Source organism: Chenopodium quinoa, unplaced genomic scaffold, assembly GCF_001683475.1.
Source record: "Chenopodium quinoa cultivar QQ74 unplaced genomic scaffold, ASM168347v1, whole genome shotgun sequence".
In the NCBI taxonomy this organism is placed as follows: domain Eukaryota; kingdom Viridiplantae; phylum Streptophyta; class Magnoliopsida; order Caryophyllales; family Amaranthaceae; genus Chenopodium; species Chenopodium quinoa.
The window spans coordinates 4,196,013-4,213,931 of NW_018742733.1; the positions used below are offsets into that span (position 1 = coordinate 4,196,013).

The window sequence follows — 17,919 nt, forward strand, 5'->3', positions numbered from 1 at the left end:
GCTTGATTATCATAACCCATTTTTAGTGGGTTTTAACTATTATATAAACAATTTAATTAAAATAACTAAAATGGGTCAATTAAATTTATTCACCCAATTTAATTAATTTTAATTAATAGTCAAATTAGCATCAAGTCAATAAATTGACTTTTGACCCATATATTATCCAATGTGGCACTTATATAAATTTTTTGTGCCTACAAATTGCCCCCTTCGAGATTGGTCACGGACACGACTTTGGAGGTGTTTGATCGTGATCGGGCTCGAAATCCTCTTTTTTTATTTTTTTTTCCTTTTTCAAATCGGCTAATTTTAATTAGCCAAATTTGCCATACAAAGTATAAACATGTACTGGTTTTAATTGTTTAATCTATGATAGTAATGAACATATCATGATTAAGCAACTAAATAACATTTCACGTACTGCATGAATTGGAACTTCAATTCATTCTTTTTTTTTTTTTTATTATTATTCTTTTTATTTGTGAAATATACTTCAACTGTTTGAAGCCTTCCAATACCCATGCGTATCTTCTTTTTTTATTTTCATTATTTGGACTTAAGATAAAGCTCTAGTAACCAATTCCCATAATGAAAGGCTCCAACAATAATGAAGATAAGTTTGGCTTCAACCACTAACAATTCCATAAGCATCCAAAGCCACGCCACACTTGATGTTCATCATTTTTTTAAAAAAAAAAAAATTGTAGATAAACTTATTGAAAGCTCAACTGCTTGATCAAAGGCACGGAATGCTCAACCACCTTCAAAGATAAACTTGGAAGTCATCTCAATCTAGTTGAGAGTTTGTTTACACCATCAAGTTTTTCCTATAAATATAAGGCTATGGTGAAGATTATTCTTTGCCAATATATCGAACTTCGCCAATATATCAAAAGAAAGGAGAAGTTGCTATCTTCACTCCATGATACGACAGAGCTACTACTTGAAGGTTTTGAACGGAAGCCATGGAGCCACGGATCAGAGGAACACCACTCATCATCAATAACACGGAGGAGCCATCACCATGATGCCGAGGAGCCACATAATTAAGAAGATATGCCACGCAACTTTCATTGGCCAACATGTAGGAGGAGCCCCCAAGCCACGCCGCAACGCAACATTTACTCTGATGCCACGCCACGACTCAAACCGATAACACACTAGAGGGAGCCGAGCCATGCCACGCCACGACTGATGCCACACACCCACGCTAGAGGGAGCCACCATGCCACGCCGCAACGCAACACTTGATGCCAAGCCACACACTTGATGCCATGGAGAATTTTTCTTTTGACACCACCGCAACAAAGGGAGCTGCTATGATACCTCGGAGCCATGAGCCAACCATCCGCCTCACAAGTCGCTATCATAGATGCCTTGGCGATGATTTTTTTATTTTGTTGTGTGTGTGCTTTATTTTGCAGGTTTGTGATTTTCTTGGAGCTATCATCGCCCTTCACGTACGAGTCATGTATACGAGCCTCACAACTCGAACCTTGTCTTGAAGTCTTGGAGATAGATACTTGAGCGTTGCAACACAACCTTGACATATTGAAGTCGTGCCGAGCCTCACAACTCGAAACCTCACTGCCCAAGCTCCGCAACGATTGAGCATTCTTGCTATCTCGTCCTTGCTACGAACCTTGAAGTCCTAGAGCCAGACACTTGAGCATCTAAACTCAGCCTTGATATATTGAAGTTGCATACAAGTGTACTCAGAGCCTTACATTTCCGACATCGACACATTGGAGTGACGTTCTTAGCCTCGCAACGCCATGCACGCACATAACAACTCCAATATGAAGCTTCCGTCCAGCTCTTATTCTCGACTAACCAGAGAGCATTTTCACGATTAAACCGTACAAATTGTAGCTTTGAGTGTTCTCAACAATGTGACCAAATTTCATCCAAATCGGACCACATTTGCTCATCCGATCAAGTGATTGATTTAGGCTGCTCCAAGTAGTTTGTGGCTGCTACTTTGCTTCTGCCTTTTTTTTTTCTTTTTTTTTTTTTTTTTTGGAAAATATGATGATCATGATCATGATCATGATTATATCATGATCTAATGACATCCACACGTGACTTTACTTTCCTTTATTTTAATTTTTTTTTTTTTTAAATTTTAAATTTTTTTTTTTAGATTGAAAAATGATAATTATTTGTCATTTGTATTGATAAATGATTATCATAATTCATGATCACTTTGGTAATCTTTTCTTAATCTTCAAAATTTGTCGGTGAATTATTTGTGCTTGGCAACTTTCTCCAATCTTCGTCTTTAATGTTTTGAGTTGATCTCCTGTGCGTGGAAGCTTTCTCCAGATCCCAAAAAAAAATTTGATGTACCGGTGCTTGGTAGCTTTCTCCGATCTTCATGTTCAACACTTTGAGTTGATGATCTCTGGTGCTTAGAAGCTTTCTCCAGATCTCAAAAATTTAGTGGACCGTTGGTGCTTGGAAGCTTTCTCCAATGTCTGTGTTTAACAATTTACGAATCTTCGGTGCTTGCAGCTTTCTCCGGATCTTCTAGTAAATTTGGTGAAGTATTGGTTCTTGGTAGCTTTCTCCAATCTTCGTGTTGAACGCTTTGAGTTGACCTCCGGTGCTTGAAAGCTTTCTCCGGATCTCAAGAAATTTGGTGGATCGGTGCTTCGTAGCTTTCTCTGATGTCTGTGTCCAACTTGATTTGTGAATCTCCGGTGCTTGCTGCTTTCTCCGAATTTTCAAGTAAATTTGGCGAAGTATTGGTGCTTGAAAGCTTCCTCCAATCTTCAAATGACATCATTCGACTTTCTGGGAACAAATTGATATTTGCACCCAATCTTGTAGTTTATCATTTTTTTAATGGCTGCCCTTGAATAAATTTTATATATCCAAGATGCCTACGTACCAATAAGTAATTAAAATTTACTTTTTGGATCAAGCCGAACATAGTTCAATTTATAAGATTTTTTTTTTTTTTAATTTTTTTTTATGTTATGCAGTTTAGGCTCTTGCTTAGGAGCTTTGAGGACACTTTTTCATCTTTTCCCCCTTTAGATGTTGATGATCGTCTAATCAGATCTATCTTCACAATTGGCTATCGTAAACTCCATCTCATGAGCTCGAGTCGCCAAGTCTTGGAATGTTTTGGGCTTGATTCCCTGCAAGATGTAAGCAAGATCCCAATTCATGCCTTGGATGCACATCTCGACTGCCGAAGTTTGGAACAAATGATCTTTGCATTGATGGCTTAATTCTCGCCATCGATTGATGTAGTCCACGACTGGTTCATCTTCCAACTGGTTGGTTTGTGTCAACTCAGTCATACTGACAACGCGCCGAGTGTTGAAGAAGCGATCGAGGAACATTTCTTCCATTTGCTCCCAACTGTCGATGGATTTTCGAGGTAGATCTTTGTACCAATCGAAAGCAACAATCTTAAGAGAGCGAACAAACTGCTTGACAAGCAAATCTCCCGAGGTCCCAGCATTATTGCAAGTCTCTATAAAGTGTGCAATATGATGCTTGGGGTTGCCCGTCCCATCAAATTGCTGGAATTTTGGAGGTTGATAACCGCTTGGCATTCTCATTTTGTCAATCCTCTTGGTGTAAGGTTTGCTGTAGCGACCATATTTGTCGATGTCTCTACCAAGCTGTTGCTTGATAGCATTGGTTATCATCTCTTGGATTGCTTGGAAGCTGAACGGATCAACATGGGGCGTTTCACCTTTTGAACTAAGCTTTGTCTTAGTGCTAAGTTCTGACTCGCTTCTATCATCTTCACTTTCTTCAATTGGGCTCTTTTCGAGTCTTCTTTCGAGTGCATCAATTTGTTCACTTTGGAGTTTGATTTGTGCTCCCTTTTCTTCGTTTTCCTTGACGAGTTTCTCAACAAGTAGCTTCATATTAGCTAACTCTTCCTTGATAGTGTTTGCCTCGATTGCCATGACAGTGACGACGTCATCATGTGAATCGTCTTTTGTCATCATTTCTTCTCGTGCTTCATCATTTCAATTCGTGGAGAAAGAGATGAGAGGTAGAAATCGTCCCACCGAGCGTGCCAAATTTGTAAACACAAATTTTAAATCTGGAAAATATAGATTCAAAACAAATGCAACAAAGAATTAATTTTATTAATTTGATAATTTTGGGGTACAATCTCTAATTTGTCCTCTGATTCGATCTCCACTTTGACTTTGACAAAATTCACAAATTGACTTGATTCTTGAACGAGGGCCGTCGAGGCTTGATCTCAATCAAAGATTTAACGCAGAACTTTGACTTATGTTGATGTAGACCTTTGACTTGTATTCTTGATTGAGGGCCGACGAGGCTTGATCTCAAGAAATGAATTTTTGATGTAGAGGCTGAACCGGTGATGTTCTTGATGATTTGAGGTTCTTCTTTCCTTCGTGTTGAGGGCCGTTGAGGGTCGTTGAGGCTTGATCTCTTCCACGGGTAATCTTCTAGAATAGAACGACACGTCGAATGCTTGTTGTTCTTCTTCTAGGCTTTGAGATGTTTTCTTAAAATAGTTTAGAGTATTTGATGAGGGGTTTTCTCCAGAGAGATTTAGAGTATTTGATGACAGATTTTCTTTAGAGAGGTTTAGAGTATTTGAGAGGCTTTTTTTTGTATTTGATTCTCCTAGTTTTCTCTAAGTTTCTCTCTAAGTTTTCTCTCTAGGTTTTTCTTTCTGCTTCCGTTTTCCTCCAAAATGAAATAGAGATAGCTCTATTTATAGAGTGAGTGACTCTTAGGGTTAGGGTTTGATGTGCATGGAGGTGGGCCTGCTTGATTATCATAACCCATTTTTAGTGGGTTTTAACTATTATATAAACAATTTAATTAAAATAACTAAAATGGGCCAATTAAATTTATTCACCCAATTTAATTAATTTTAATTAATAGTCAAATTAGCATCAAGTCAATAAATTGACTTTTGACCCATATATTATCCAATGTGGCACTTATATAAATTTTTTGTGCCTACAGTGAGTCATAAACTATTTATATTTTGTGAAAATATTAACTTCAAACTACTATAAATTGACTATGATTATAACTTGACATTAATAAAATTTTTGAAGATATTGATGGTCTATTGGACTTTGTGTTACCAATCAAAATAAACCATATAATCATATATTATATACATATTGAATTAAGAGCATATTATAACCAAGGTGAATAATGAGAACTAGGAATTGATTTGCATTGTCCATTGCATTTTATCGAACGATCTGCACTTCATCCACCTTATTAATGACATTTTCGTAATTACACAGCTTTTTAATTTTTTTTCCAATTTATTTACATTTAAAACAATTTTATTCACTTTTTGATTTATTTTATTTACTTTTTCTAATTTTTTTATTATTTATTTTCACAATGAATAAATAAAAATTTTCCGAATTTAATATTGAAACTGCTACTTGATGATAATTAATATGTTTTCTTTATTGAAAGTAAAAATAAGTTGTGCTGGATAATTATGCTGAGGATAATCTTCACAATGAAGATTGAATGATGATATTACGTTATATCATTTTGGTATGATGACGTGTGTTCTTTTAGTCTTTTACAATGCTGACGTTTGCTTAAATGCGTCATTTTATAATTTATTTAAATCACTAATTAAGGCTGACCGACGTTACCGTTGACCAACTATGTTTAGTACTCAGGGTTTCTGCATCTAGATCTACCACTATTAAATTTTATTTAGTCACACTATCAGACCTTGGACAACACATATTGGTTTATCACCGGCCACCCATAATTATATAAACAATATTGAATTATAATTCTACATACCCACTATATATATGTTGACAACTAGAGCTGTCAATCTGGGTAAATGGGTCGGCTTTGGGTCTGGTCAACTCGGCTTGGGTCAATTCAGATTCATTCTATAGCCTATGCGGGTCAGTTTTGGGTTGGGTCATGCTTGAGTCGGGTCATACTTCTTATCGAGTTTAGGTCGGGTTACATTCGAGTCGGGTGAACAATAGGTCGGGTTTAATTCGGGTTTTCACGGGTTAAAACAGGTTAGGATAATTCTCGGGTTCGAGTCCGGTTCGGTTCGAGTCAATAATTTGTAGGTTAGAATCAAGTCGAGTCATTCTCAGGTTTGAGTCGGGTTCGATTCAAGTCAATAATTTGCATATCATTACCAGGTCAGGTCATTTTCAAGTCAGGTCATTTTCGGGTTCAAGTCGGGTTCGGTTCAAGTCAATAATTTGCAAGATATACAATTAGGTCGGGTCATTTCCAAGTGAGGTCATATTCGAGTTCAACTAACTATAAATAGATAATTATCATTTTTATCAAGCTAATTATTTCCTTTGACTATAATATACATGGCAATATACTAGGGAACTATAGTTTATAATTTAGGAAGATAATTATCTCCTTTGACCATACAATAAATATACACTATATTTAACTCTTAAATTTGAGGATGATGCTCCTTTCTTTTGGTGGCCTGGAGCGACTTGGTATCCCAAGACAAAATGCTTTGATCAACAATAATAAGGTGGTCTAAATTGCATTTAAGGTGATTTGAAATCGGGTCAGGATCAATTTGGGTTGAATTTAGGTCGGGTCAATAAAGTCGTGTTAATTTCGAGTCGAGTTAGTAATAGATTGGGTTGAATTTTTGGGTTGGGTAAGTAATAGGTAAGGTAGAATTCGACTCGGGTCAATCACAAGTCGGGTTGAATTTGGGTCAGGTCAATAACAATTCGGGTTAATTTCGGGTGGGGTTCGTAACATGTTGGATTAAATTCGGGTCGGGTTAGGAAAAGGTCGGGTTGAATTCAGCTCATGTTAGTAACAAGTCGGGTTAAATTTGGGTTTTGACAGGTTAAAACGGGTTTGGGTCAATTTCGGTTCTAGTCGGGTTCAGTGCAAGCTAATTAAATTGGTCGTTGTAAACCAGTAATTCGGTGCAAGTTGTAAACCGGTAAATTGATCGTTTAAAAGCAAATTGAATGGTTCCACGCACCCAATTGGACTCCCGAAGAGTATTAGGGACCCTGGTAAACATTTCAGCAATTTTTATTTCCGGGCGAAAAAAGTCAAAAAATTCCCAAAATTGAAGACTAGTATCCACGCTTTTTGAGAAATTTTGGAGGTTTCGAGGCCCGGTGTCGAAAAGTCTTGAAATTCAATAAGATACATCTTGGGGTCATAAAATGTCGTTTGGAACCATATATGATCATTATTTGTTGTTATAAATGTTCGTGGTAGGCTTGAATTAATGAAATGTGTGCAAATTGTAAACCGGTAAATTGGTCGTTTAAAGCCAAATTGATTGGATGGTTACACCCACCCAATTAGACTCTCGGAGGGTATTAGGGACCATGGTAAACATTTTGGCAATTTTTATTTCCGGGCGAAAAAAATAAAAAAATTTCAAAATTGAAGGCTTAATATCCACGCTTTTTGAGAAATTTTGGAGGTTTCGGGGCGCGGTGTAGAAAAGTATTAATATTTTAGGGGATACATCTCAGGGTCATATAATGTCGTTTGGGACCATATATGATCATTATATGTTGTCATAAATGTTCGTAGTAACCTTGAGTTACAAAAATCCGTGCAAGTTGTAAACCGGCAATTAAATTGACCGTTTAAAGGCTAATTGGATGGTTCCACCAACCCAATTGGACTCTTGGAGGGTATTAAGGACCATAGTAAAAATTTCGGCAATTTTTATTTTCAGGCGAAAAAAAGTAAAAAAATTCCAAAATTGAACACTAATATCCACGCTTTTTGAGAAATTTTGGAGGTTTCGGGGCCTGGTGTTGAAAAGTTTTGAATTTTAGGGAATACATCTCTTGTCATATAACGCAGTTTAGAACCATAAATGATCATTATTTGTTGTCATAAATGTTCGTGGTAGGCTTGAATTAATGAAATCGGTGCAAGTTGTAAACCGGTAAATTGGTCGTTTAAAGCCAAATTGGATTGTTCCACCCACCCAATTAGACTTCCCGGAGGGTATTAAGGACCATGGTAAACATTTTGGCAATTTTTATTTTCGGGCGAAAAAAATAATAAAATTTCAAAATTGAAGGCTAATATCCACGCTTTTAGAAAAATTTTGAAGGTTTTGGGGCCTGATGTAGAAAAGTATTAATATTTTAGGGGATACATCTCAGGGTCATATAATGTCGTTTCGAAGCATATATGATCATTATGTGTTGTCATAAATGTTCGTAGTAACCTTGACTTAATGAAATCCGTGCAAGTTGTAAACCGGTATTTAAATTGACCGTTTAAAGGCAAATTGGATGGTTCCACCAACATAATTGGACTCCAAGACGGTATTAGGAACCATGGTAAATATTTGGGCAAATTTTATTTTCGGGCGAAAAAAAAGTCAAAAATTTCAAAATTGAAGGCTAATATCCACGTTTTTTGAGAAATTTTGAAGGTTTTGGGGCCTGATATAGAAAAGTATTAATATTTTAGGGGATACATCTCGAGGTCATATAATGCCGTTTCGGAGCATATATGATCATTATGTGTTGTCATAAATGTTCGTAGTAACCTTGACTTAATGAAATCCGTGCAAGTTGTAAACCGGTATTTAAATTGACCGTTTAAAGGCAAATTGGATGGTTCCACCAACCTAATTGGACTCCAAGACGGTATTAGGAACCATGGTAAATATTTGGGCAAATTTTATTTTCGGGCGAAAAAAAAGTCAAAAATTTCAAAATTGAAGGCTAATATCCACGCTTTTTGAGAAATTTTGAAGGTTTTGGGGCCTGATATAGAAAAGTATTAATATTTTAGGGGATACATCTCGAGGTCATATAATGCCGTTTGGGAGCATATATGATCATTATGTGTTGTCATAAATGTTCGTAGTAACCTTGAGTTAATGAAATCCCTGCAAGTTGTAAACCGGTAATTAAATTGACCGTTTAAAGGCAAATTGGATGGTTCCACCAACGTAATTGGACTCCAGGACGGTATTAGGGACCATGGTAAATATTTCGGCAAATTTTATATTCGGGCGAAAAAAAGTCAAAAATTTCAAAATTGAAGGCTAATATCCACGCTATTTGAGAAATTTTGGAGGATTTGGGGCCTGACCTCGAAAAGTCTTGAAATTCTAGGGGATACATCTCGGGGTCATATAATGTCGCTTGGAACCATTTATGATCATTATATGTTGTAATAAATATTCGTGGTATGCTTAAGTTAATGAAATCGGTGCAAGTTGGAATTGTAATCCGGTAAATTGGTCGTTTAAAGGCAAATTGGATGGTTCCACCCACCTAATTGGACTCCTGCGGGGTATTAGGGACCATGGTAAACATTTCGGCAATTTTTATTTCCGTGCGAAAAAAGTCAAAAAATTCTAAATTGAAGCCATTCCATGCTTTTTTTAGAAATTTCGAAGGTTTCGGGGCCCGGTGTCGAAGAGTTTTGAGATTTAAGGGGATACATCTCGGGGTCATATAATGTTGTTTGGAACCATATATGAACATTATATGTTGTCATAAATGTTCATCGTATGCTTGAGTAAATGAAATCGGTGCAAGTTGTAAACCGGTAAAGAAAGATTAATAGTCACGTGACTAGCACGTGACTTGGTCAACGCCGGGAAAATATGGTCAACTCCCAGATTCCGACCAAGGGTAGTGTATTACAACAAAAAACCTTTTATAAGGTAGTTTTTAACAATATTTTTTAAAAGGTAGTTTCTCGCAAAAAAAAATTGCTTTAAAAGGTAGTTTCTGACAAAATGTCCTTAAAATTTTCAAACGGCCGATGTATAAACATTTTCATCGTAGCGCATATGAATATTTACGTTTGTTTTATTAGGGGAATATAGGTGATGTCAAAAAAGCTTAATTAGAAATTTATATTAGGAGAGGAAATAAGGGTAGATGATATTATGATAAGGAGTCACATTAAATTAAATTGAATTTGAATGATAGAGGGAAAAGAGGGAAAGATTAAGGAAAGAGGAGGTTAAATTTTTTTTAGAGCTGCTCATAAATAAAGGGGATTGGAGAAGATGAAGAAGTTCTACAATAACTTCGTATAAAGAAGACTAGCAAAAGAAAAAAAAAATTATAAAGAAATGTAAAAAGAAAGGAGGACACGTGACGAAAGAAAAAATATTATAGAAGGAAAGAGCATTTGACAAATAGTGTTTGTGTTTTTAAATACTAACTATAGAGTATAGATAAATGGAATATTTATTACAATTAACACAAATATTACGATAATAATCATTTTCGTATAAAACCTTAATGATCACAAGTCGAACAAGCAAGTTGGTACCAGTTCACTATCATATGATCTAATAATACCAGTTCACTTTATTATATGAACAAGCAGGTTGCATGTCTGCTCGTTAAAGTTTTGATTCTAATAAATATGAATCATAGGAAAGTTTACCTTAAATCTTTAACTTGATTACTGCGGATAGTGTATGCTATCAGTTGCATTTGGATTTTTGAAAACAGGTTGCAATTAGACTTTCTTTGCTACTAAGCAAAGTTGTTTTTCCTTATGTGTAACGATGCCAGGGAGAACATTATTGTTGTCAATGTCTTCCTTGCATAAACCATTAGGCAATTCCCAATCAAATGAGTATAACAAATTCGCAACCACAAGCTCAAGGCATATGAGACTAAAATTGTAGCCAGGGCATATTCTTCTTCCACCCCTGAAAGGAACCATTGACACCACATCACGAGCTTTTAACTCTACTGAACTTCCTATGAACCTCTCTGGCATAAATACTTCTGGGTCCTTCCAATATTCTGGATCTCGTCCAATAGCCCATGAATTTATAACAATCGTTGTATTGGGTAAAATATCGTATCCTTCTATGTTGCAGTGTTTCGCGTGGAACAAGTAATGGGGCTAATGGATGTAGCCTAAATGTTTCCTTCACCACTGCCTTGAAATATTCAAATTTTGGGAGATCACCTTCTAATATACAACCTTTATTTTGTATCGCACTCCTTAGCTCTTCTTGTACCTTTTTCATTATATTAGGGTTCTTTACTAGCTTCACAAGTACCCAAATTACTCCGGCTGTACTCGTATTTGCACCACCGACGAAAAGATTCTACAAATATATTGAAATAAAAGTGCACATATCATTATCTTGCAGAAAAATCTCCTATAACCTTTGTAAAAGTCAAATAATGGTACAACACAAGATTTACCTGCTACCTTTGTCACATATTATTTGCAACGATTTGACATAAATTAGAGAGGAAAAATGTCTAATCGTTGCAAATAATATGTAACGGAGGTAGTATAACAATCATATAAAAATATTTATAAGACAGAACTAGTAGCATGAAAAACGTACCATCATAATTGCTTTGATGTGGTTCATTGTGAGCTTAAAGGGAAAGGATGTATCATTCATGAGACTGAGCAGAACATCAACTATATCATCTCGTGCAGATTCAACAAGCTTGTTTTTGTGAAGATGTTCGTTAATGATTTTCTCTAAAAGAGCATTTAAGTCTTTAAAAGTTTTCTCAAGCTTAGAGGATTGTCCTGTGAGCTTATCAAGAAAACCCCCAAAAGGAACATAATCAGTATAGTACATTGTTGTGAACGTCGTTTCAATATCATGTAGAAGGCTATAATATTTGCTTCCAAACACACTGTCGTCGTTGTATCTGTCCATCATTCAAATAACACATATTACATCATATTAAGGAGAGGCATCAGAATGTAATGGGAAAAAAATAGTAAAGTTTATCAAATCACCTTTCAAATTTGAAATTTTGTCAAAAATTACAGAATTGTTTTTATTTTATTTTTTAAACGGTCATCACCACCAATCATAATTTGAATCACAATTTCTAGCGTGGAATTCTATTAATCTGTTGAAACCCATTGTAGTCCACTTATGAGTGTCTCACATTGGATAATGAGGAGACATGGTTTCACTTTATAAGGTAGAGGAGTACCTCCTACTATTGCCAATTGGTTTTAGTATGGAAGCTTCAAAGCCTTGTTTGTAGACCAAACTCTCTTCCTCCTTGTTCGAATTGCCGAGGCCCATTTCATATTGTTTTGAAATTTAACATAACCCCTGGTGGATTTTTGTTGATGGGTATCGTTGGTGGTTTTGAAGGTAATTGGTGTAGGGCTTAGGGTGTGTATTGGTGGTGAGCGGGTGGTTTCAAAGGTACCTAGCTAGGTATTTTTGAGAATATTACGTCTTAGGGTTTTTGGAGGCCTGTGGTTATTGGGTGGTTTTGAGAAAGTTCATTGTTTGAGTTTAAGAGAGTTAGTTTTGTAGAGCACAACCAGTTGTGAGTTTTTTTTTTTTTTTTTTTTTTTGGGACAACTCAGTTGTGGTTATATGGTTGAAATGGGTGTTTTAATGGCTAGCTTGTATGTGCCTCGCATAGTCGCATGTGGGTGGTCAATGCATGAGAATTGAAGTCAATGCTGGAATACAAAATATGGGGCTATTTCCTAAAATAAATATAGACAAATAAAATTTCTAAATTGTATTAGACTGTATGTATACCTTCATCTCTTAATTATACCTATTTAGAATTTTATTGAATCAAATGCAAATACAATACAATAAGCCTACGAAAATTATCTTAAAAGAACAGTTTCACGTAATACGAAATAATTTGGTTGATTGGTCTTGATATTTATAAAGTTTCAAATTCTAAACAAAAAAGTCAACAAGACAAATATCTTGATTCCTCTTCTCCAGCAATTCCTCATCGTTTTGATTATGTATGAGTGTTGATACAATGATACCAAGTGAAAATAATAATACTGCTTGATTTATCTTATTTATATTATATATATTTTATGATTAAGACACTAAACTCAGAGTGATCATGCAAATATATATACCACGTAGTTTGACACATACGTACCTATTGCTGAAAGGATTTTTTTAAAAAGAAAAGGTAAGAAAAAATAAACATTAGAAGCCAAATAGATAGAGAAGAAAAATAAACCTCTTTCCAAAAGTAATCCTCCCGGAAATCGAGCTAGCACAACTGAGAACCAATTGGCTCAAATTGACGATTTTAGAAGCATAAGATAGAGAAGAAACCTCTTGAATCAACCTTGAGACTTCTTCATGTCGTATTGGAGCGAACGACTCGACTTTCTTAGAGCCTAAGAGATGAACAATTACAACCTTCTTCATTTCTCTTACATAATCACTATATGGACCAAAAGCTATGTCTAACCCATTGTAACTCAACTTTTGTGTTCTGGTCATTATTGGTCTATTACAAAAGTTCTTATCTTGTATTTGGAAGACCTCTTGGGCTAATTTCGCCGATTGAATCACAACCATAGGTTTACTCATCAACCGAAGCGCGATGATTGGGCCGTAGATCTTGCCTAACTTGGAGTAGTATTCATGAGTATTTGAGGGTTCAAATTGGTGGAGGTTTCCAATTAAGGGAAGCCCTTTAGGTCCAGGTGGAGGGCAAAATGGTTGTTTCTTACTGTTTTTGGAAACAATTGCAAGAAAGATAACAGAAAGAGTTGCTAAAAGTAGAAAGATGAAAATCATTTTGTTGTAGGGTTTTTTTTGGCTGCTAATAGTTGTTCTTGTCTTTATTATGTAATTAAGCAAGACTATTTATAGTATTATTCGTAGCGATTAACATGTAACATTGTTGACCCTTTTGGTTTTGATGGACAAATTGACAAACTCGACTAATGAGTGTTTTGAGTCTTTGGTGAATAAAGGATTCAAGCAAAGTTCGTTCCGCAGTAGGAACTTGGATGCGGAGTAGCATTCTCCAAAAAGTCTCATGCAATCTCACGTTCTAGTTTTAATTGTGAGCACTCAATAATATAAAGCTGGGAAGCAACTCAATGACTTATGATTACTGGAATAAAAATTAGTTTCAAAAGATAATTTTTATTTAAGGAAAAAGATAATTTATAAATGTTTTATCTAGCCTTTTATATTTTGAAATAAAGATAATTATCTTAATAATTATCTTAGTTGTTTTAAATAAATAATTTATAAATTATCTTTTCAAATAAAATCCGTTTAAAATAAAATCCTTTTAAACTAGTTTTTGACAAAGTCAAATAAGCAGTTTTATTGTTGCATGAATCTCTGAATACACGGTTTTGTCAAAGCAAATATTTAGCATGTTGTTGAGATAGTGGATTAGTGAGCAAGGCAAGGAAACCTCCTTCATGATCAACATCTATCACGTTCACTCCACAAATTGTTAGTGGGGTGTTGACATGTGTATGTAATTGTAGTGGGAGGTTAATGACTAAGTCTTCTCTATAAATACTCATGCAAACTATCTCAGCAACTTACAACTCTTGAGCATAAAAATTCCAGTAGCCATCTAATAACATAAAGAGAGTTATTATCCTTCTTATATTCTTGAGTGTAATAGGTATTTGTAATCACAGATTGTATTCAAGTACTTTGGAGTTGGGATTGTGAGTTTGTAAAGTGAGGTTAAGGAAGCTTCGTTGCTGAAGTCTTCTGTGAGAGTTGGGAACAAGTTCCTAATTTGTGGAACTTGTTAACGGATTAGAATCTTCACTTGTAAAGAGTTTGATTACATAGTGGAAATTTGGAAAAGCCTATATCTTCTCTCATCGTTATTTTATTTAGATAAATTCCGCAAAAGTTTTTAGAATTCACCTCAAATACAATTCACCCCCCCTCTTGTATTAGCCAGTTAGACTTTCAGTTGGTATCAGAGCGGGAACTCAGAAAACGCAGGCAACCCTGTTGAGCAAGTTCCTGGGAAAATGGCTTACACAGAGGAAAAGGAATTCGGGAGTACATCCATTCAAAGTCCTCCATACTTCAACGACAAATACTACTCTTATTGGAAGGATAAGATGGAAATCTTTGTCCAAGCAGAGAACTATCAGGTATGGCGGATTATACAAGTAGGAGATTACGAAATTACGAAAACGAATGCTAACAATGAGGTAATCCCTAAACCTATGGATGAGTATGAAAAAACTGATTTCGAAAAATTAATGAATGCTACTGCTAAAAAGTTTTTAATTTGGGGACTTGGACCCGATGAACATACTCGTGTCAAAGGGTGCAAGTCCGCAAAGGAAATTTGGGATCTTCTGGAAGTTACACATGAAGGAACGTCAGATGTTAAACGTTCCAAAATAGACATTCTTTTATCTCAGTATGAGCGCTTTGAAATGGGAAACAAAGAATCTATTAAAGACATGTTTACTCGATTTAAAAGTATTACTAACGAACTAACGTGTCTTGGTAAGATAATTCCTATAGATGAGCAGGTTAGAAAGGTCTTAAGAAGTCTTCCAGAAAATGACAGATGGAGAGCAAAGGTTGCAGCTGTGCAGGAATCAAAAGACTTCACCAAGTTCAATCTAGAACAGCTTGCGGGTTCCCTCATTACCCACGAGATCCAGTTGAACAACCGGACTCAGGAGACTGTCAAAAGTCAAGGGCTAGCACTAAAAGCAAATGAAGAATCCGAAGAGAAGTAGGACATTGATGAAGAAGAAGCTGCAATGTTGGTGAGAAGGCTGAAAAAATTCTACCGTAACAACAAGTTTTCAGACAAGAAGAAAGGATACAGTAAAAGAAATCAGGAATCCAAAGCCAAGTCTTCTTGTCACAAATGTGGAAGCACCAACCACTTCATCAAAGAGTGTCCATTACGGGAATCTGAGAAAGGCAAGGGAAAAGAAGCTGATCAAAACAAAAACTCCAAGCCTAACTTTTCTAAAACAAATTTCAGGAAAGCTATGATTTCCACGTGGGGAGAATCAAGTTCCGAAGAAGAGGAACAGGAACACACTGATGATGAAGTAGCCAATCTCTGTCTAATGGCGAAGCATGATGATGAGGTAGTCATTCAACCTAGTTATTTGAAATCTCTCTCAAAGGATAAATTAATCTCTTTATCGTTAGAAACCTTAGATGATTATAAAGAATTATGTGAAAACTAAGGCAAGCCGAAAAGGCAACTGGAATTAGTAGAGATCATGTCAAGTATCTGAATAGCTCAAGAAATGATGTTCAAGGCAGATTTTTTGAATTATTAGATAAGAATATCATGCTAAAAGAATCCCTTGAAAGAGTCAAGAGTGAGAATATCATGCTGAATGTTGAATTGACTCAATATAAAATGTTGTGTACTAACATTGATTCTTGCAGGTCTACTGAAGTTCCTTTAATCATGTTCAATACTAAGTTAGAACATGTTAAGAAAGAGTTAAAGGATACTAATGATAAAAATGCGAAACTAGAAAAGGACTTAGAAATTGCAAGAAAAAGTAAAAGTACAGCAAACATGGATGTTCCTAAGTGGGTACAGGAAGCTCAGACAAAAAGAACAGAAGGTCTAGGCTATGTTCATAAGAAGAAGTCCACTGGAAAGAAAAAGAAGTATGTGGATTTGCCTAGTGAGACCGTTTGTTCTTTTTGTGGTAAAAAGGAACATCGCAGTGAAGAATGTACTAAGAAAGCAAATCAGTACAATAAGAATGTGAACTATGTTTGGCAAAAGAAAACTGATTCAAATGTGTCAACACAGGAACCCATGAATGAAAGGGTTCCTGCTACTAACCCTTAATTTCTTTTGCAGGTCGCAGTGAGGGGGAACAACCAGTGGTACCTCGATAGCGGTTGTTCTAAGCACATGACAGGAGATGAATCCAGATTTCTCTCACTGACGGCCTATACAGGGGGAACATTGACCTTTGGAGACAATAAGAAAGGCAACATTGTTGCTGTTGGCAAAGTAGGAAGGTCAAGTTCCCATGCACTTGACAATGTATTTTTAGTCGAGGGTTTGAAGCATAATCTACTCAGTATTTCTCAGTTTTGTGATAAAGGAAACTCTGTAAGCTTTTCTTCTGAAAAATGCAAAATCATCAACAATAACACTGGAAAAATCGTTTTGGAAGGAACTCGTAAAGGGAACACGTATATCGTGGACCTTAACAAAGTTCCAAAATACAATCTATCTTGTTTAAGTGTTATTGAGGATGATCCACTTCTATGGCATAAACGTTTTGGACATGCTAGTCTTTCATTGCTTGACAAATTAAGGTCAAAGGACTTGGTAATCGGACTACCTTCTATCAAGTTCCTAAATGATAAAATTTGTGAAGCCTGCATCAAAGGAAAGCATGTTCGATCATCGTTTAAATCAAAGAAAATGGTAAGCACCACAAAACCATTGGAACTCATTCATATGGATTTGTGTGGCCCCGTTAGAATTCAAAGTAGAAGTGGAAAAAGATATGTCTTAGTTCTTGTGGATGATTATTCTAGATTTACATGGGTCATATTCTTACATAGTAAAGATGAAACTTTTGATATGTTTATGACTTTCTTGAAAAAGACACAAAAATCAGTAGGTAATCAACTTATTCATATGAGAACTGACCATGGTACGGAATTCGAAAATTCCAAGATTGATGAATTTTGCAGGGAACAAGGAATAAGTCACAATTTCTCAGCACCAAGAACACCACAACAAAATGGTGTGGTTGAGAGGAAGAACCGAACATTGGAAGACATGGCAAGAACGATGCTAATAGCGAGTGGACTTCCAAGGAACTTTTGGGCAGAAGCCGTCAACACAGCATGCTATATCATCAACCGGGCCATGCTTAGACCAATGTTGGACAAGACACCTTATGAACTGTTAAAAGGGAGAAAACCTAACATTGCTCATTTAAGAGCCTTTGGATGCAAATGCTTTGTTCACAATAATGATAAAAGAAATCTTGGAAAATTTGATGAAAGGAGTGATGAAGCAGTCTTTTTAGGATATGCATCTAATAGTAAAGCTTATAGAGTTTACAATAAGAAGACTATGTGTGTAGAAGAAAGTATACATGTGATTTTTGATGAAACTAATAATTATGATTGTGTACAGGAATATGAAGATGGAGATTTTGAAATTG

General features: G+C 35.7%; 1 pseudogene; it reads right to left on the reverse strand.

The window, feature by feature from the left end:
- Nucleotides 1–10,485: 10,485 nt before the first annotated feature.
- Nucleotides 10,486–13,576, reverse strand: LOC110723662 (annotated as a pseudogene).
- Nucleotides 13,577–17,919: the final 4,343 nt, after the last annotated feature.